Source organism: Scyliorhinus torazame, chromosome 3 (genome assembly GCF_047496885.1).
Source record: "Scyliorhinus torazame isolate Kashiwa2021f chromosome 3, sScyTor2.1, whole genome shotgun sequence".
Taxonomy (NCBI): Eukaryota; Metazoa; Chordata; class Chondrichthyes; order Carcharhiniformes; family Scyliorhinidae; genus Scyliorhinus; species Scyliorhinus torazame.
The window spans coordinates 191,908,914-191,930,568 of NC_092709.1; the positions used below are offsets into that span (position 1 = coordinate 191,908,914).

At 49.7% G+C, this 21,655-nt stretch overlaps 1 protein-coding gene across 1 annotated transcript in view; it reads left to right on the forward strand.

Moving 5' to 3' along the window:
- Positions 1 to 21,655, forward strand: part of grxcr1a (glutaredoxin and cysteine rich domain containing 1 a) — a 296,531-nt gene that overhangs the window by 14,735 nt on the left and 260,141 nt on the right. The window lies entirely within an intron of this gene.

Sequence of the window (21,655 nt, forward strand, 5' to 3'; positions counted from 1 at the left end):
AGCATCCGCGAGTCGGAGAGCATCGTGGATAGCACATATAGAGAGGTGATCACACCGCAGGCTCAGGCTCCGCAGGCAGGAAGGGAATGGGTGACCACCAGACAGAGCAACAGAGCGAGCCAGGTAGTGCAGGAGTCTCCTGTGGCCATTCCCCTGCAGAACAGATATACCGCTTTGGATACTGTTGAGGGAAATGGCCTCTGGGTGGAAAACGGCAACAGCCAAACTTGTGGCACCACGGTTGGTTCTGCTGCAGAGGGAGGGGTGATAAGGGTAACAGTGCAATAGTTATAGGGGATTCAATTGTAAGGGGAATAGACAGGCGTTTCTGTGGACGCAAACGAGACTCCAGGATGGTATGTTGCCTCTCTTGTGCTAGGGTCAAGGATGTCTCGGAGTGGGTACAGGACATTCTGGAGGGGGAGGGTGAACAGCCAGTGCTCGTGGTACACATCAGTACAAACGACATAGGTAAAAAATGGGATGAGGTCCTAAAAGCAGAATACAGGGAGCGAGGAAGAAAGTTAAGAAATCGGACCTCGAAGGTAGTGATCTCAGCATTACTACCGGTGCCACGTGCTAGTCAGAGTAGAAATGACAGGATATATAGGATGAATACGTGGCTGAAGGGATGGTGTCAGGGGGAGGGTTTCAGATTCCTGGGGCATTGGGACCGGTTCTGGGGGAGGTGAGACCTGTACAAACTGGACGGGTTACACCTGGGCAGGACTGGAACTGATGTCCGAGGGGGGCTATTTAATATAGCAGTTGGGGAGTGTTTAAACTAATGTGGCAGGGGGCTGGGAACCGATGCAGGAAGTCGGAAGGGAGTAAAACAAGGGCAGAAACAAAAGGCAGTAAGTGGGAAAGTGTAAGGCAGAGAAGCCATAGGCAAAAATCAAAAAGGGCGACAGTACAAGGTACAGTGACTGAGGGGAGCTCAGTGACTAGGACCAGGAATACTCAAAGTAATAAAACGGGAAGTAAAAACAAAAATGGAAAGCGACGTGGCAGGTTGTTACATGAAGATATGGGTTCAACGACAAGGAAAATTAGGAGAAATGTTAAGAGGAAAAATAACCTAGGAGAGGTTACTGATCAAGGTGTTAAGATTCAAAACAGAGGTATAAAAGCCAACATAAGTGTACTTTACCTGAATGCTCGTAGTATTCGGAATAAGGTAAATGAGTTGATGGCGCAAATCATCGTGAATGACTATGATTTAGTGGCCATTACTGAAACATGGTTAAAGGATGGTCACGACTGGGAGTTAAATAGGGGCTGGCACAGGACTAAATCGCTGGCTTTGAAAGCAGTCCAAGGCAGGCTAGCAGCACGGTTCAATTCCTGTATCAGCCTCCCCGAGCAGGTGCAGGAATGTGGCGACTAGGGGCTTTTCACAGTAACTTCAGTTGAAGCCTACTTGTGACAATAAGCAACTTCATTCATTCATATCCAAGGGTATCAAACTATTCGGAAGGACAGAGTGGATGGTAAAGGAGGTGGTGTAGCTCTGTTATTTAAGGATGACATCCAGGCAATAGTAAGGGGTGACATCGGTGCTATGGAGGATAAGGTTGAATCCATTTGGGTAGAAATCAGGAATAGTAAGGCGAAAATGTCACTGATAGGAGTAGCCTATTGGCCACCAAATAGTAACATTATGGTTGGGCAGGCAATAAACAAAGAAATAACTGATGCATGTAGAAATGGTACAGCAGTTATCATGGGGGATTTTAATCTACATGTCGATTGGTTTAACCAGGTCGGTCAAGGCAGCCTTGAGGAGGAGTTTATAGAATGTATCCACGAAAGTTTCCTAGAACAGTATGTAATGGAACCTACGAGGGAACAAGCGGTCCTAGATCTGGTCCTGTGTAATGAGACATGATTGATTAATGATCTCATAGTTAGGGATCCTCTCGGAAGGAGCGACCATAATATGGTGGAATTTAAAATACAGATGGAGGGTGAGAAGGTAAAATCAAACACTAGTGTTTTGTGCTCAAACAAAGGAAATTACAATGGGATGAGAGAAGAGCTAGCTAAGGTAGACTGGGAGCAAAGACTTTATGGTGAAACAGTTGAGGAACAGTGGATTTTTCACAGTGCTCAGCAAAGGTTTATACCAACAAAAAGGAAGGACGGTAGAAAGAGGGAAAATCGACCGTGGATATCTAAGGACATAAGGGAGAGTATCAAATTGAAGGAAAAAGCATACAAAGTGGCAAAGATTAGTGGGAGACTAGAGGACTGGGAAATCTTTAGGGGGCAACAGAAAGCTACCAAAAAAGCTATAAAGAAGAGTAAGATAGCTTATGAGAGTAAACTTGCTCAGAATATAAAAACAGACAGTAAACGTTTCTACAAATATATAAAACAAAAAAGAGTGGCTAAGGTAAATATTGGTCCTTTAGAGGATGAGAAAGGAGATTTAATAATGGGAGATGAGGAAATGGCTGAGGAACTGAACAGGTTTATTGGGTCGGTCTTCACAGTGGAAGACACAAATAACATGCCAGTGACTGATGGAAATGAGGCTATGACAGGTGAGGACCTTGAGATGATTGTTATCACTAAGGAAATAGTGATTGGCAAGCTAATGGGGCTAAAGGTAGACAAGTCTCCTGGACCTGACGGAATGCATCCCAGAGTGCTAAAAATGATGGCGAGGGAAATTGCAAATGCACTAGTGATAATTTACCAAAATTCACTAGACTCTGGGGTGGTCCTGGCGGATTGGAAATTAGCAAACGTGACACTACTGTTTAAAAAAGGAGGTAGGCAGAAATTGGATAATTATAGGCCAGTTAGCTTAACTTCGGTAGTAGGGAAGATGCTGGAATCTATCATCAAGGAAGAAATAGCGAGGCATCTGGATGGAAATTGTCCCATTGGGCAGACGCAGCATGGGTTCATAAAGGGCAGGTCATGCCTAACTAATTTAGTGGAATTGTTTGAGGGCATTACCAATGCGGTAGATAATGGGGAGCCAATGGATGTGGTATATCTGGATTTCCAGAAAGCTTTTGACAAGGTGCCACACAAAGGATTGCTGCATAAGGTAAAGATGTATGGCATTAAGGGATAGTAGCATGGATAGAGGATTGGTTAATTAATAGAAAGCAAAGAGTGGGGATTAATGGGTGTTTCTCTGGTTGGCAATCAGTAGCTAGTGGTGTCCCTCAGGGTTCAGTGTTGGGCCCACAATTGTTCACAATTTACATAGATGATTTGGAGTTGGGGACCAAGTGCAATGTGTCCAAGTTTGCAGATGACACTAAGACAAGTGGTAAAGCAAATAGTGCAGAGGATACCGGAAGTCTGCAGAAGGATTTGGATAGGTTAAGTGAATGGGCTAGGGTCTGGCAGATGGGATACAATGTTGACAAATGTGAGGTTATCCATTTTGGTAGGAATAATAGCAAAAGGGATTATTATTTAAATGATAAAATATTAAAACATGCCGCTGTGCAGAGAGACCTGGGTGTGCTAGTACATGAGTCGCAAAAAGTTGGTTTACAGGTGCAACATGTGATCAAGAAAGCAAATGGAATTTTGTCCTTCATTGCTAGAGGGATGGAGTTTAAGACTAGGGAGGTTGTGCTGCAATTGTATAAGGTGTTAGTGAGGCCACACCTGGAGTATTGTGTTCAGTTTTGGTCTCCTTACCTGAGAAAGGACGTACTGGCACTGGACGGTGTGCAGAGGAGATTCACTAGGTTAATCCCAGAGCTGAAGGGGTTGGATTATGAGGAGAGGTTGAGTAGACTGGGACTGTACTCTTTGGAATTTAGAAGGATGTGGGTGGATCTTATAGAAACGTATAAAAGGGGAATAGATAGGATAGATGCAGGAAGGTTGTTTCCACTGGTGGGTGAAAGCAGAACTAGGGGGCATAGCCTCAAAATAAGGGGAAGTAGATTTAGGACTGAGCTTAGGAGGAACTTCTTCACCCAAATGGTTGTGAATCTATGGAATTCCTTGCCCAGTGAAGCAGTTGAGGCTCCTTCATTAAATGTTTTTAAGATAAAGATAGACAGTTTTTTGAAGAATAAAGGGATTAAGGGTTCTGGCGTTCAGGCCGGAAAGTGGAGCTGAGTCCACAAAAGATCAGCCATGATCTCATTGAATGGCGGAGCAGGCTCGAGGGGCCAGATGGCCCAATCCCGCTCCTAGTTCTTATGTTCTTATGTGCAGCATCTTAAACCTATTTTCTCCCGTGTTGTGCTATTCCTCACTGCTTTCCAGGTCAGGTTCACTTCCTGCATTACTCCCAGAACCTCAATGTACCTACCCTTTAAGAGGTGCAGGATAACATTAAGTAGTGCTTGGATGTTGGGACTTTGGGCTCCCTGCTGATGGGTGGACCTGTGAACAGCATGGTGAACCCTCGCTGCATGAATAAACTATTCTAATGAACAGGCTGCACAAAGGGTGCATGTTGGCTTAATTTCAAACAGTGGGCGTGGGTTAATCATGCATCGCAATGCGGCATCAATGCGTTCCACTCCGCACGTACAGTGAATGGCATTGGCACATCATTAGCGTGCCTGATCCGGTATTCTCTGGGCCCTCTGCGATCCTCCACCTCCACTGCGGGAATTCCCGATGGCGAGATTCACTTGTACTTTTAAAAATCGAGAAACAGGCATTGTGGCTGTTGAGGGAGAGAGGGGAGGTAGGACACGGAGAGGCGCGACCGTTTTCACAGCTCGGCAACTTAGTCCCCTTCATTTATTATGCATAGTTTTGGATGAAGAAATCCATTTGAGTTTAACCTTCCAGAATACCAATCTTGCTATTTTCCTTTTGATGCCAACCTAAACAGGCTAAAGCACCTCAGTTTATTTTCTCATTACCTATGGCAATCCAGCACTCCCTCTGGGTTGTGCTGCAATGTCTGGTTAGATTAAATACTAAAATCCTGATGTGCAGTTTGAATCTTTAACCATCTAACCCAGAGGCAAGGACACCACCAATTAAGTCCAACTATCATCCATTTCTACTGTTGCAATGTAACAATATTTGTTTGCTTCCTGCTGATTATCAGGGTGGTTTGAAAAAAGCTTTACTAAAATGCTAATGTTTACAGCTAGAGATGCAGTTACTGCTTCATATTGGTGAATCTGAAAATATTCCCCCTTTTGAAGATCATTTTGATATAAGCCTTTTATCTTTCTCATTGGTCAGCTTCCAAATCGGAATAAAATCAACAATTCAATCATTAGCATGCCTCAGAAAAATCATTGAATTCCGAAATACTTTTTAAAGAAACCTTGACTGACCCCACAAGCTACACACATACCTAGCTGGAAGTTTCAAGTTTATAGAAAAAAATGTTAATTTTCTGTAATGTTTCTGCTTTAAGCCCTATGGAAAGCTGTTGTTGGACTCCTCCATGTTTCTTGACACCATCCGTAGGTTTCTGACATGGTTTTCAGTACACAAAATATTTGTTTTGTACACTGATTAGCTTTCTGTCCCATAGAAGTCCTCATCTTAGTCCTCTGCAATTATAATTAATTAATATGTCACCTCACCATTTGGCGAGCTGGCTCCTACCCTGACCCCCAATTTGTCTTCTCTTTTTCTTTATAAATATTTTATTGAAAATTTTTGGTCAACCAACACAGTACATTGTGCATCCTTTACACAAATAACAATGACCTATTTTATAAACAAAAAATGAATAAATAATAAATAACAAAAATGAAAACTAACCCTAATTGGCAACTGCCTTATCACAAGTAACACTCTCCAAAAATATAATTTAACAGTCCAATATATAATTATCTGTTGCAACGACCTATACATATTATACAGTATATATTAACAACGCTGAGAGTCCTTCTGGTTCCTCCTCCCCCCCCCCCCCCCGATCCTGGGCTGCTGCTGCTGCCTTCTTTTTTCCATTCCATCTATCTTTCTGCGAGGTATTTGACGAACGGTTGCCACCGCCTGGTGAACCCTTGAGCCGACCCCTTTAGAACAAACTTAATCCGCTCTAGCTTTATAAACCCTGCCATGTCATTTATCCAGGTCTCCACCCCCGGGGGCTTGGCTTCTTTCCACATTAACAATATCCTGCGCCGGGCTACTAGGGACGCAAAGGCCAAAACATCGGCCTCTCTCGCCTCTTGCACTCCCGGCTCTTGTGCAACCCCAAATATAGCCAACCCCCAGCTTGGTTCGACCCGGACCCCCACTACTTTTGAAAGCACCTTTGTCACCCCCATCCAAAACCCCTGTAGTGCCGGGCATGACCAAAACATATGGGTATGATTCGCTGGGCTTCTCGAGCACCTCGCACACCTATCCTCCACCCCAAAAAATTTACTGAGCCGTGCTCCAGTCATATGCGCCCTGTGTAATACCTTAAACTGAATCAGGCTTAGCCTGGCACACGAGGACGATGAGTTTACCCTGCTTAGGGCATCTGCCCACAGCACCTCCTCGATCTCCTCCCCCAGCTCTTCTTCCCATTTCCCTTTTAGTTCTTCTACCATAGTCTCCCCTTTGTCCCTCATTTCCCTATATATATCTGACACCTTACCATCCCCCACCCATGTCTTTGAGATCACTCTGTCCTGCACCTCTTGTGTCGGGAGCTGCGGGAATTCCCTCACCTGTTGCCTCGCAAAAGCCCTCAGTTGCATATACCGGAATGCATTCCCTTGGGGCAACCCATATTTCTCGGTCAGCGCTCCCAGACCCGCGACCTTCCCATCCACAAACAGATCTTTCAGTTGCGTTATTCCTGCTCTTTGCCACATTCCATATCCCCCATCCATTCCCCCCGGGGCAAACCTATGGTTGTTTCTTATCGGGGACCCCCACAAGGCTCCAGTCTTTCCCTATGTCGTCTCCACTGTCCCCAAATCTTCAGTGTAGCCACCACCACCAGGCTTGTGGTGTAGTTCCTCGGTGAGAACGGCAATGGGACTGTCACCATAGCCTGTAGGCTAGTCCCCCTACAGGACGCCCTCTCTAATCTCTTCCACGCCGCTCCCTCCTCCTCTCCCATCCACTTACTCACCATTGAAATATTAGCGGCCCAATAATACTCACTTAGGCTCGGTAGTGCCAGCCCCCCCCTATCCCTGCTACGCTGTAAGAATCCCTTCCTCACTCTCGGGGTCTTCCCGGCCCACACAAAACCCATGATGCTCTTTTCAATCCTTTTAAAAAAAGCCTTCGTGATCACCACCGGGAGGCACTGAAACACAAAGAGGAATCTCGGGAGGACCACCATCTTAACCGCCTGCACCCTCCCTGCCAGTGACAGGGATACCATATCCCATCTCTTGAAATCCTCCTCCATTTGTTCCACCAACCGCGTTAAATTTAACCTATGCAATGTGCCCCAATTCTTGGCTATCTGGATCCCCAGGTAACGAAAGTCCCTTGTTACCTTCCTCAACGGTAGGTCCTCTATTTCTCTACTCTGCTCCCCTGGATACACCACAAACAACTCACTTTTCCCCATGTTCAATTTATACCCTGAAAAATCCCCAAACTCCCCAAGTATCCGCATTATTTCTGGCATCCCCTCCGCCGGGTCTGCCACGTATAGTAGCAAATCGTCCGCATACAAAGATACCCGGTGTTCTTCTCCTCCTCTAAGTACTCCCTTCCACTTCTTGGAACCCCTCAACGCTATCGCCAGGGGCTCAATCGCCAGTGCAAACAATAATGGGGACAGAGGGCATCCCTGCCTTGTCCCTCTATGGAGCCGAAAATATGCAGATCCCCATCCATTCGTGACCACGCTCGCCATCGGGGCCCTATACAACAGCTGCACCCATCTAACATACCCCTCTCCAAAACCAAATCTCCTCAACACCTCCCACAAATACTCCCACGCCACTCTATCAAATGCTTTCTCGGCATCCATCGCCACTACTATGTCCGTTTCCCCCTCTGGTGGGGCCATCATCATTACCCCTAACAGCCTCCGTATATTCGTGTTCAGCTGTCTCCCCTTCACAAACCCAGTTTGGTCCTCGTGGACCACCCCCGGGACACATTCCTCTATTCTCATTGCCATTACCTTGGCCAGGATCTTGGCATCTACATTTAGGAGGGAAATAGGTCTATAGGACCCGCATTGTAGCGGGTCCTTTTCCTTCTTTAAGAGAAGCGATATCGTTGCTTCAGACATAGTCCGGGGCAGTTGTCCCCTTTCCTTTGCCTCATTAAAGGTCCTCGTCAATACCGGGGCGAGCAAGTCCACATATTTTCTATAGAATTCGACTGGGAATCCATCCGGTCCCGGGGCCTTTCCCGCCTGCATGCTCCTAATTCCTTTCACCACTTCTTCTACCTCGATCTGTGCTCCCAGTCCCACCCTTTCCTGCTCTTCCACCTTGGGAAATTCCAGCCGATCCAAGAAGCCCATCATTCTCTCCCTCCCATCCGGGGGTTGAGCTTCATATAATTTTTTATAAAATGCCTTGAACACTCCGTTCACTCTCTCCGCTCCCCGCTCCATCTCTCCTTCCTCATCCCTCACTCCCCCTATTTCCCTCGCTGCTCCCCTTTTCCTCAATTGGTGTGCCAGCAACCTGCTCGCCTTCTCCCCATATTCGTACTGTACACCCTGTGCCTTCCTCCATTGTGCCTCTGCAGTGCCCGTAGTCAGCAAGTCAAATTCTACATGTAGCCTTTGCCTTTCCCTGTACAGTCCCTCCTCCGGTGCTTCCGCATATTGTCTGTCCACCCTCAAAAGTTCTTGCAGCAACCGCTCCCATTCCTTACTCTCCTGCTTCCCTTTATGTGCCCTTATTGATATCAGCTCCCCTCTAACCACCGCCTTCAACGCCTCCCAGACCACTCCCACCTGGACCTCCCCATTATCATTGAGTTCCATGTACTTTTCAATGCACCCCCTCACCCTTAGACACACCCCCTCATCTGCCATTAGTCCCATGTCCATTCTCCAGGGTGGGCTCCCTCCTGTTTCCTCCCCTATCTCCAAGTCTACCCAGTGTGGAGCGTGATCCTAAATGGCTATAGCCGTATACTCCGTTCCCCTCACCTTCGGGATCAACGCCCTTCCCAGCACAAAAAAGTCTATTCACGAGTAGACTTTATGGATATCGGAGAAAAACGAGAACTCCTTACTCCTAGGTCTGCTAAATCTCCACGGGTCTACTCCTCCCATCTGCTCCATAAAATCTTTAAGCACCTTGGCTGCTGCCGGCCTCCTTCCAGTCCTGGACTTCGACCTATCCAGCCCTGGTTCCAACACCGTATTAAAATCTCCCCCCATTATCAGCTTTCCCATCTCTAGGTCCGGAATGCGTCCTAGCATCCGCCTCATAAAATTGGCATCATCCCAGTTCGGGGCATATACGTTTACCAAAACCACCGTCTCCCCCTGTAGTTTGCCACTCACCATCACGTATCTGCCCCTGTTATACGCCACTATAGTCTTTGCCTCGAACATTAACCGCTTCCCCACTAATATAGCCACCCCCCTGTTTTTCGCATCTAGCCCCGAATGGAACACCTGCCCCACCCATCCTTTGCGTAGCCTAACCTGGTCTATCAGTTTCAGGTGCGTTTCCTGTAACATAACCACATCTGCCTTAAGTTTCTTAAGGTGTGCGAGTACCCGTGCCCTCTTTATCGGCCCGTTCAGCCCTCTCACGTTCCACGTGATCAGCCGGGTTGGGGGGCTTCCTACCCCCCCCCCCTTGTCGATTAGCCATCCCCTTTTTCCAGCTCCTCACCCGGTTCCCACGCAGCTGTATCTCCCCCAGGCAGTGCCCCCCCCGCCCATCCCCTCCCATACCAGCTCCCCCCTCTCCCCAGCAGCAGCAACCCAGTAATTCCCCCCTCCCACCCCCCCCCGCTAGATCCCCCGCTAGCGTAATTACTCCCCCCATGTTGCTCCCAGAAGTCAGCAAACTCTGGCTGACCTCGGCTTCCCCGCATGACCTCGGCTCGCACCGTGCGACGCCCCCTCCTTCCTGCTTCTCTATTCCGGCCATGATTATCATAGCGCGGGAACCAAGCCCGCGCTTCTCCCTTGGCCCCGCCCCCAATGGCCAACGCCCCATCTCCTCCACCTCCCCTCCTCCCCCCATCACCACCTGTGGAAGAGAGAAAAGTTACCACATCGCAGGATTAGTACATAAAACTCCTCTTTCCCCCCTTTTTAACCTCCCTCTTCGCCCCCCCACATTCGCCCTACCACTTTGTTCAAACGTTCTTTTTAATAACCCGCTCATTCCAGTTTTTCTTCCACAATAAAAGTCCACGCTTCATCCGCCGTCTCAAAGTAGTGGTGCCTCCCTCGATATGTGACCCACAGTCTTGCCGGTTGCAGCATTCCAAATTTTATCTTCTTTTTATGAAGCACCGCCTTGGCCCGATTAAAGCTCGCCCTCCTTCTCGCCACCTCCGCACTCCAGTCTTGATAAACACGGATCACCGCGTTCTCCCATTTACTGCTCCGAGTTTTCTTTGCCCATCTAAGGACCATTTCTCTATCCTTAAAACGGAGGAATCTCACCACTATGGCTCTGGGAATTTCTCCTGCTCTCGGTCCTCGCGCCATCACTCGGTATGCTCCCTCCACCTCCAACGGACCCGCCGGGGCCTCCGCTCCCATTAACGAGTGCAGCATCGTGCTCACATATGCCCCGACGTCCGCTCCCTCCGCACCTTCAGGAAGACCAAGAATCCTCAGGTTGTTCCTCCTTGCGTTGTTCTCCAGTGCCTCCAACCTTTCCACACATCGTTTCTGATGTGCCTCATGCGTCTCCGTCTTCACCACCAGGCCCTGTATGTCGTCCTCATTCTCAGCTGCCTTTGCCTTCACGACCCGAAGCTCCCGCTCCTGGGTCTTTTGTTCCTCCTTTAGCCCTTCGATCGCCTGTAGTATCGGGGCCAACAGCTCTTTCTTCATTTCCTTTTTGAGCTCTTCCACACAGCATTTCAAGAACTCTTGTTGTTCAGGGCCCCATGTTAAACTGCCACCTTCCGACGCCATCTTGGTTTTTGCTTGCCTTCCTTGCCGCTGTTCTAAAGGATCCACTGCAATCCGGCCACTTTCTCCTCCTTTTTTCATCCGTATCCAGGGGGGATTCCCTTCTGGTTTACCGCACAGTGTTTTTAGCCGTCAAAATTGCCGTTGGGGCTCCTCTCAAGAGCCCAAAAGTCCGTTTCACCGGGAGCTGCCGAAACGTGCGACTCAGCTGGTCATCGCCGCACCCGGAAGTCCCCAATTTGTCTTCTCAACTTGTTCTCACTGTCTCATCATGTTCAGATGCTTCCTTCATCTTCGCCTTCAAAATACAGGTAGTGGCTGAACTAATGGTTGCAAGTGGAAGGTTGAGTGATGAGGCGCTATTCTCCCCCCACGTCGGGTGGGAGAATTGCCGGGGCGTCGCGCGAATCGCGCCACACCGCCCCGACCCCCGCACGCGATTCTCCCACCCCCCGGAAACCAGGCACGCGATTTGCACCGGGCCGCTCGGAGAACCGGCGAGCGGCGATTCTCATGCTGGATGGGTGGGCTGCTACGACACGAAAGGTTCCCGTCGGTGCCGTCCACCCCTGGTCACTGTCGGCGGGAACTCTGCGGGAACGCTGGGGGGGGGGGCGCGACCTGTGGGGAGGCTCCTTTACCGGGGTGGCCTCCGATGGGGTCTGGCCCACGATCGGGGCCCACCGATCGGCGGGCCGGCCTCTCCCCCCCCGGGCCTACTTCCTTCCATGCGCGGCCCCAGAACACCGGCTCTGGCATGCGTAAGACATTCCCCGCGCATGCGCAGGATGGCGCGGCCCAACTGCGCATGCGCAGGTTGGCCCGGCGCCCATTTGGCACCGTGTAAGGACGCTGGAGCGGCGTGAACCACTCCAGTGCCGTGCTGGCCCCCTGTGGGGGCCATAATATGTCGTGTCCGGGCCCTGTTTGCGCCGTCGTGAAACGCGACGGCGTTCACGATGGTGCGAACACTTGGCCTCAATTTCGGAGAATCACCCCCATGGTGTCTCTTCATCTTCACCACCTTCTCCCTCTGATTGGGGAGGTTCAAATTCTTGCGATAATGGGAGAGACGTCGATGTGAAACTGAGGGAGAGGAAGGACGCTAACACCTGTGGAACTGCAATCCAGTCATCGGCCAGCCACTGTCTTGAGAGGAAGAAACAAAATTGTAAATGGAAAAATACGATATTTATAATCAGGTTGGTTAAGTCATGCTTTCTTAGTATGAACATCAGTCTGTTAAATTAAACACAATGATTCGATACGTGGATCGTCAAGCATTCAGTTACACACCACACAAATCAGAAAAATCGAACCAATGACCAGGCATATTACTGGTCATTCTGTTGTGTCGAGGCTGCTCATGTGTTTTGCATTTGGCTTCCTGTGACTCGAGTGCATGAGCTCTTCTCAGCTCTGCCCAGTTAAATTAAAAAATGATATCAGATATTCCTAGGGCATGTCATTATGATTAAATGCATTTCCAATCAATTTGGCAGCCAGCTCTACACATATATATGCACAAGTCTGTCTAGACTTGGGATCCTCCATGGGTATTAGAAGAACAAAAACTCACTATTGTTTCACAGAATGGAAAGCATGAATGTACAATTACTTTCAACATTGGGAACATTTCTGAGACAAATAATAAAAAAGGATCAATGAACATAGTTGCAACAAGGAATCAGCAAGATACAGTCACAGCAAAATAATGTATGGGTTAGTATGTGTGTATTACACAGAACATCTATCCCAGCTATCATTCCTACTGTGATAAATTCAGGGAAACGTTTTATCTTATAAAAAACTGCTTCTCAAAAAATGAGGGGCGGGATTCTCCGTCGGCCGACGCCGGAATCGGCAAATGCGACTGGGCGGAGAATCAGTTTTGCCGGCGAAATTGTGGCGGGCACCGGTTTCGTGCTAAACCACAATTCTCTGGTGCCTTAACAGCGGCATCAATGCGTTCCACTCCGCACGTACAGTGAATGGCATTGGCACATCATTAGCGTGCCTGATCCGGTATTCTCTGGGCCCTCTGCGATCCTCCACCTCCACTGCGGGAATTCCCGATGGCGAGATTCACTTGTACTTTTAAAAATCGAGAAACAGGCATTGTGGCTGTTGAGGGAGAGAGGGGAGGTAGGACACGGAGAGGCGCGACCGTGGGCTGCCGGACCTGACACTGGCCGGGCTGGCTGGGGTGCGGGGGGGTGACCCTGCGGGCCGGGGGGGTGACGGAGGGAACACACCGTGGGGGCGGGGGTGAGCCTCAACAGGTCTGGGGCACTGTCCTGGCACAAACTGCCAATGCTGCAGCCTGCAAGGCAGCCACCATGATGTGCACCCCACTAACCACCCACCTTGGCCCTGGTTCTGCAGAGTAACACCAGCCCTATGGGTGCCCCACCTCCACACCCCATCCCCCACTCTGCCACCCTCCCACCCCTGCACCTCACCCTCTGCCATACCACCCGCCCCCCCCCCCCCCCCCCCCCCCAAGCCGACCGCCACCCACTGGCAGGACATCATGTGGCCCACCCAAGGGCAACGCCTACAGTAGTCCCGACATGGAGGTGCCGGACAGTGGTCACGGAGTGTACCGCTGGCATGGATAGCGCCAGCAGACGGTACCCTTGGCAGCAGAGGTGGCGCCAGAGCCAGAGGCTGCCGTGGTGCCAGACACCGACGGGCCATGGGTGCGGGAATGGGGGTGGGGGGGTGGGGGGGGGGGGGGGGAAACGTGTGGGGTCAGAGACCCTTTTGCCAACCCGAGCCACCATGTAGCCCGTTGGACCTCCTTGGGTATGGGGGTATGCACCATGCTAACATGTCGGCCTTTCACCCCCAGCAGACAATAGATATTGGAATCTGACCGGCAATGGTGGCCTTCCTCCTCGCCACCCTGCCCGCTTCAACCCCCTCCATGATACATACCTGCTGCACTACGGGGTGCGAACCCTAGGTTGTCAGTAACAGAGGTATGGTCCATGGGATGGAGGATGGTGACAACCCGCTCTGCGATGAGCTCTGGTGCTTTGCATCGTTTGATATTGTCTGACTCCTGCCCACGGTAGCACTTTCCACCGTCCACCTGGGTGATCCCTGCATATGAGCCGGCCATTCCACCACACAGTCCCATCGGATCCCTGGGGTGATGGAGGTGGGGGGAGGGAAGATGGTGTGGAACACTGGAGCGGTGAGCGCTGGCTGAATTGCAGTCCCTGAGCCAACCCACTCCCAAAGTCCATCCATTCCCCGCTCCCTCCATTCCCTCCCGGGCCCCTCTCCGGCCAGCCCAGAGCAGCCCATCCCTCACACCCCTCTGACAGAGCACCGAGGCAGATTGTAACATTGTGCACAGGTGGTTATTGTGAACACATATTAACAGGGTTGTGCCCTAGCCCCTATCGCTAAACTATGCCCTGCACTGTGCCAACCTAACTGGTGTCTATTTTTCTGGCCTTACGAGCCCTAACTCTATGTCGAGGTGGATCACCAGATCAGGAGTGGAGGCAGCCTGCTATGACTCCTGCCCTGCGACAATGATCCCCGTTGACCCCTGTCTCCTGAGGCAACCGGTCCTGGATGGGCCTGGCTGTTGCTTGGGTGTCCCAGGTGGCATGATGCCACCCTGTTCTGCCTACTGCCCACCAGATACAACGTGGACAGGAGGGGGGAAGTCTGTGGTGCTGCAGTGTTCCGGCACCTCCCCTGCAGGAGTCACTGGCATGGGCCCCATCAACTCCTCCTCCCACAGGTGCCTGATGCCCCCAGGCTACTCCATGGGATGAGGGTGTGAGGGGAGCTAACCCCTGAGGCAGTCTGGTCCGGCGGTTCCCACTCCAGTCTTCTCCCATTCCCGGCGGTTATGGATGGCCTTCTTCGATAGGGGGTGTGCGTAGAAACAGAAATCACACAGCGTTAGGCAGCGCGACCCATGCAGCCCAGGGGGTAGGTAGCTGGTGGCTTCAGTGGCCAGGGCACCAGACCATGTTGGCTGGTATGGGTGCCGGCACGTGGTGCAAGGTGGAGTTTGGGCCGTCCTCTGGGTAGGGGTTAGGGTTACAGGGATGTGGTATGAGGGTTAGTGCCCGGGACACAGTGCTGCCTACTCATCCTGGCCACCCTGAGGAGGTCGTTCAGTTTCTTCCGGCAATGCTGGAGGCCTGGATAGTGTTGCTGACGGCACTTTCGGCCTCTGCCACCTGTGCTCAGGCATGGCGAATGGAAACGGCTGGCAGCCTCCTTTGTGGGGTACAGTATCGTCCATCCCTCCTCCACAGCATCCAACAGAGTCTTGAGCTTGGCAGCTGTAAAACGGGGTGCCGCTCCCCTCGCTGCCATCTTGTTGGCTGGGATGGAGTGTGTGGGGAGCGAAGTGTGTTCATGCGGCTGCAGCTTGTCAGCTTACTGAGTGTCAATCACAAACCCAGCGAATCCGGCACCGTTTCTCATTGGAATCGCTTGTGTTCCACATGGCACTGATGATAGCCCCTTCACAGTCGTTGAATCAGTCCAGGTGCGGTGCCAGTTTTGCTGTCATAGAACTCCATTAATCCTGTCCCGGCGTCAACACTTAGTCTCAGGAACAGAGAATTCCCCCAGAGGTCTTTAAAGATTGTTAAAATTTTGATTTCATGGGCTCAATCTTCCAGCGACGCTGTGGTGGAAAAGCAGCGTGACAGGTGAAGGCCGGGGGACCCCTCTCCGGGGATTTATCTGGCTCGCAACACCTCACTTGGTACAATGCAATCTCACGAGACGTTGCAAGAGGAATTCCGCACACAATGGGCGGGATCAGTTTTTGGCAAATCTGCATATTAGAGCAAAGCAGTAAGCCTTACTCCAATGTGCAGATTCCCAAGGTACCTGAGGCTTTGGGATTCAATCCCTTTGCCTTGGGGACCTTGGGTGAGTGCCATTTGGTACTGGTCCCCACAAACAGTGACCAGACGGATCGGTACTTGCAGGGATCTGCAAGGGGATCTGAGGCACCCAGCTGCATGGCTTTTGGGCAGGGTGGTGCCCTGGCACTTCTAGTGCTACCTGGGTACCCTTGCAGTGCCAGCCTGGCACCTTAGCAGTGCCACCATGGGAGTCAGCCTAGCACTGCCAAGGTGCCCAGGTGACACTGCCAACAGGCAGGGATACTGCAATGTTGGCACTGCGAAGCTGGCATTTTTTGCATGTGCATGATCAGGCTGGAGTTGTTGGGGTGTGGGCAGGGTGGGGTGTTGGGTGGGGCGGGGTTCCCCATTTTGCTTGCAAGAGGTTGGGGATTCTTTTTGGTGTCTTGGAGATCGGGATGCCATTTTTAAATGGAGTCCCGATTTCTCGCGACAGCGGAGAGTTCCGGCGAGCAGAGCTCCCCGTTGTACAAAATGGGGCGATGTGCAGCTCGGCCGCGCGTTCCCCGTTTAGGCCCCTTATTCAAAGCGAGTCGCGTTGGATAGCTATGTGTTTCTCGGCGAGTGCCAGGAAACACGCGGCTAAACGCGCTCGCTCGGGTACTTTGTTTCCTTTTGGGAAGTTTGCGCCCCATGATTCATGTAAAGTAGGACACGGATGAAGGGTGGAATTCTTCCCCCAATATGTCTAATTGTCGTCACCGGTGGGAAATGCGGCATGATTCTCACCGGGTCGGTCGGCATCATCCAGATCATAATTCACCCTCACTTAAACATTTGTTTGGAGGTTGGGATTATTTGTGCCGTGAATGAGGTGTGTAGGACCTAAAGGCACTGGCTGGCAAGCCTGGCTCTTCAGAGATTAAAGCACCAATTTCAAACGTAAGGCAACTGGACAGAAATTGCACCCCCTCCCCCATCATCACCGACAAAAACCCTCCCCAATCTCTGTCATCAACGCCCTCCCCATCAAGTGAGGTACACCCCACTGCGGGGTCACCAAAGGCCCTCCCCTTCAGGGCCCCCCCTCGGCCCTTCAGCCCCTCACCCCCATTCAGCCGCCCATCCACACCAAACCTATTGGCAGTGTCAATGTAGTGTGGTCATCACATCTGGTCTTCGTTTTTGAAGACCAGTAATGATTCCACCGGTTTCACATTGCACTGATAGGTAGGGGAATTAAAGGGCCCCGGTGAAATCTGACTATGTATATGGATATTTAAATACATTAATCTGATTCATCCCCTCACTGGGCGTGAACCAGATTACGTCGCCAGCCTCATTAAAACCCATTTGCTTTTATTTACATCCCCCGCTAACCTACATCGTGGACCTCATTCACTCCGTCAGTGGGGAGTCAGAGCGTCACGTTTGGATCGGCACCCACACCATTCCCAATTTTCCCCCAATGCCCGATTCTCCGTCCCATCGGGGAACCCATTCTGGGCATCCCAAGTCGGAGAATCAATCCCACTATCTTTGATCCCCGATTTGGACACACACCAGCTAATCCTGGGATGGGACTTTAACTGTGTATTGGATCCTTGATTGGATGAATCAAGGCCGAAGGCTTTGGGGGTGGCAGAGTTATTTTTGGGCTTTATGGAGCAGATGGGGGTAGCAGACTATTGGAGATTTTTACACCCAGGTCAGAAAGATTTTTCTTTCTTTTCTCAGGTATGTCAAAAATATTCTAGGATCGATTTCTTTGTGGTAGATAGGTCCCTGCTGCCAGGGGTGATGGGGACAGGGTATTCGGCGATAGTGATCTCTGATCATGCTCCACATTTTGTAGATATGGTGGTGTGGTCGGGCCTTTCTCAATGCCCCCGTGGAGGCTGTTAGCGGATAAGAGATTCTGTGAAAGGGTTTCCTCCGTCATTGAGGAGTATCTGGGGTTTAAAGTAGATAGATAATAGAATTTACAGTGCAGAAGGAGGCCATTCAGCCCATCGAGTCTGCACCGGCTCTTGGAAAGAGCACCCTACCCAAGGTCAACACTTCCACCCTATCCCCATAACCCAGTAGCCCCACCCAACACTAAGGGCAATTTTGGACACTAAGGGCAATTTATCATGGCCAATCCACCTAACCTGCACATCTTTGGGCTGTGGGAGGAAACCGGAGCACCCGGAGGAAACCCACGCACACACGGGGAGGATGTGCAGACTCCGCACAGACAGTGACCCAAGCCGGTATCGAATCTGGGACCCTGGAGCTGTGAAGCAATTGTGCTATCCACAATGCTACCGTGCTGCCCTGTAGTGAGGGGATTTCGCCTTCCACATTGTGGGAAGCTTTGAAGGTGATTATTGTTGGGGGGAGATAACTTCTTACAAGGCACATTCGGAGAGGAGTGAAAGGCTGGAGAGGCAGATGTTGGTGGATGCCACCTTGGTGGATCGCCAATTCTTGGTTAGGCCAGACACCGGAACTACTGGCAAGTCGAAAGAATTGCAGTTGGAGTTTGGGCTGCTTTCGGCGGATAGAGCGGTATGTCAGCTGCAACGTTCAAGGGGGGCTTTTTATGAGCATGGGGAGAAGGCTGGTCACTTGCTGGCACACCAGCTAAGGCGACAGGGCGGCTTCTAGGGAGATAGTGCAGGTAAAGTACTTGGATGGCAGGTTGGTCCTTTCCCCAGCCAAGTTTAATGAGGCTTTTGAGATATTTTTACCGTAACCGTTTGATAGAAATCAGATTTTGTGGTTAGCTATAAATAATATAGATAAAAGGTTACAAGTCGGTGCCCCCGGGTTGTCAATGTTGGAGTTCTAGGATAGATCGTCTATCCCGGTTGTGGATCAGGAGAGAAGGGAGGAACTGGAGTCCCCACTGATCTCAAAGGAGGCTTTGAAAGCATGGGTTTGATGTAGTTGGGTAAGAGGCAGGTTCCAGACGGTTTCCCGGTCGAATTTTACAAGACGTTTGCGGGACAGCTGGCCCCGTTGCATTTACAAATGTTAAAGGATTCTATGTCTTGGGGGAAGTTGCCAGCCACATTGGTACAGGTGTCGATTTTATTGATCTTAAAGGAGGATAAGGATTCAGCAAGGATTCGGAAACTGTGGGTCGTATCGCCCTATTTCTTTACTGAATACAGATGTTGTTGGCGAAGGTCTTGGTTATTTGTTTGGAGCCCTGCCTCCCAGGGGTTATATCAGATGAGCAAACGGGTTTTTTTAAGGGTAGGCAGTTATTGGCCAATGTATGGAGACTGCTTAATGTTGTTTTGTCCCCCCTCTCCGGTCCCTGAGCCGGAGATAATTATTTAATTATTGGATGCAGAAAAGGCATTTGATAGGGTGGAGTGGGATTATTTGTTTGAGATCCTTTGGAGGTTTGGCTTTGGCCATAGATTTATAGCTTGGATTCAGCTCTTATATAGGACCTCCACCATGAGCGTTCATACGAATGCTTTGAGTTCAAAGTATTCCCACTTGATGAGAGGCTTGAGACACGGGTGTCCATTGTCCCCACTATTGTTTGCCTGAGCAATTGAGCTTCTGGCCATAGTATTGAAGTCATCCACAAAGTGGAGGGGGATAGAGAGTGGGGGTAGGGAGCATTGGGTGTCATTGCATGCGGACGATTTGTTGCATTTGATGGACCCTCTCACCAGTGTCGAGGAGATTATGAAGCTGCTTGGGAGGTCTGTCTCCTTCTCGGGGAATAAATTGAACTTTGGCAAAAGTGATTGATTTCTGCTGAATCTCCCAGGGAGGGGAGCCGACCTGGGGAGGTTGCCTTTTCATCTAGCGAAGGCCAGCTTTCGTTATCTGAGAATCTGGGTGGCCCATGATTGGGCCTCGCACCATAAACTAAATTTTGGGGATCAAGTCACTGTGGTGAAGGCTGATCTGGAGAAGTGGGGAAACCTCCCGCTGACCTTGGCGGATAGGGTTTAGTTCCGTGAAGATGAGTATGCTCCTAAGGTTCTCTTTTTGTTTCAGTACCTTCCAGTTTTCCTTCCTAAATGGTTCTTTATGAAAGTCAGTAAAATGAGTTGTATTTGCAGGGTGTTTTTGCAAAGGAATAGGTAGACGGGGGCCCTGGCTTTGCCAATGCATTATTTTGTTATTGGGTGGTGAATGTTGAGAAGGTGTGGTAGTGGTACAGGAGTCCGGATGAGAGGAGTGCCTGGAGAAGTTCCAGTAGAGGTTCCCGTTTGAGAGTTTTGGTTACGACTCCTCTTCCATTCTGTCCGGCAAAGTGGACTTCCAGTCCGGTGATGGTGGTCATCTTTAGAATATGGAGACAGTTTAGGCATCATTTTGGCTGGGTAATATGGACTCGCCATTTGGGACATGGAGGGAGGAGAGGCTGGAAAGGTTTTGTTTATAAATGGGAAATTTGCTGATTTTGGGGAGTGGTTTAGCAAGTACCAGCTTCCAAGAGCTAGCCTGTTTCATTATTATCAGGTACGTGTCTTTGTATATGTAGCGCACAAAGACTCCGAGAGACGAATAGAGTGAAGTCGATGAGGCTTTATTAAGCGTGACTGTTCCCCCGCAGTTCAGTAGTAGACTGCCTGCGGGGGAGGGCTCCTGGTACTTATACTCTGCCTTCAGGGCGGAGCTAGAGGTCAACGTCCAACCAGGACCCGGGATCTGTCAGCCAATGACATCACGGCTTCACAGTCCCACATGACCCCTAATGCATACTACCACATTCACCCCTTGTTAAAAATGAACCCGGCGGGGTGATGCTTCGCATGGTGGTAAGGGTTTACAAGGCTGGTCCATTTAACCTCAAAACTGATCACTTAATAACACAGTGATAAAATTACTGTGAGGTAGCCTACTAACCTTGTGAGAGGAATTGGTGGAAATATGTTGTCACAACATTGAAAATCTACCCATTAGAATTAACGTGAGAGGAATTTTACTTCTTTAATTGGAGCAAAAACTCCATTCCCGAGCAGAAATGGATCCAATGTGGAGCTGCTAATAGTGCTTCGTGGAAGAGCTTAAGGATCTAGACAAATAGGATTGTGATGTTAAAGATTAATTGCAGTGATGATTATGGACAGAAACTAGTCAGCTACATAATCTGTCAGTCTATCCACCTCTATTGAAAATTCAGGTGGTAAAATGTTTTCTCATTTAAAATAATTTGCATATAATAATCACTAGGGTTAAAAGCACTCAGAACTATGAAATAATTATTAAATAATTGCTTAGTAAAAGTGTGTGCAAGTCTCATTATGCAATCCACTACCTGTTAGAAAATGCACATTGCACAAATGACTATTTTTTGCAACTGTGGCAGTCGAGGCTGTTGAAGAAGCTGTACTCTTTATTGTGCCACAGCTTAGCAGAGATCAAATTTGTCTTGAATCAGGGTGATCGGATCTCCCAGGATTTTCAGTAGTAAAATGCAAAATAATAATTCTCCACCTGCCATATTGTTTAAACTGAACTCCTTATGGCTTTCATAGCAAAACGCTGGAGTTAATTATGTCATAAACTACCAAGTCGATTGGTCAACTGCTTCCTAAAACTGCTGTTGTAGCTTGGCTGACATTCAAATTTAGTTTTTGTATTAACCCTGAAAAGTGTGAGGTTGTCCATTTTGGAAGGACAAATATGAATGCGGAATATAGGGTTAACGGTAGAGTTCTTGGCAATGTGGAGGAGCAGAGAGATCTTGGGGTCTATGTTCATACATCTTTGAAAGTTGCCACTCAAGTGGATAGAGCTGTGAAGAAGGCCTATGGTGTGCTCGCGTTCATTAACAGAGGGA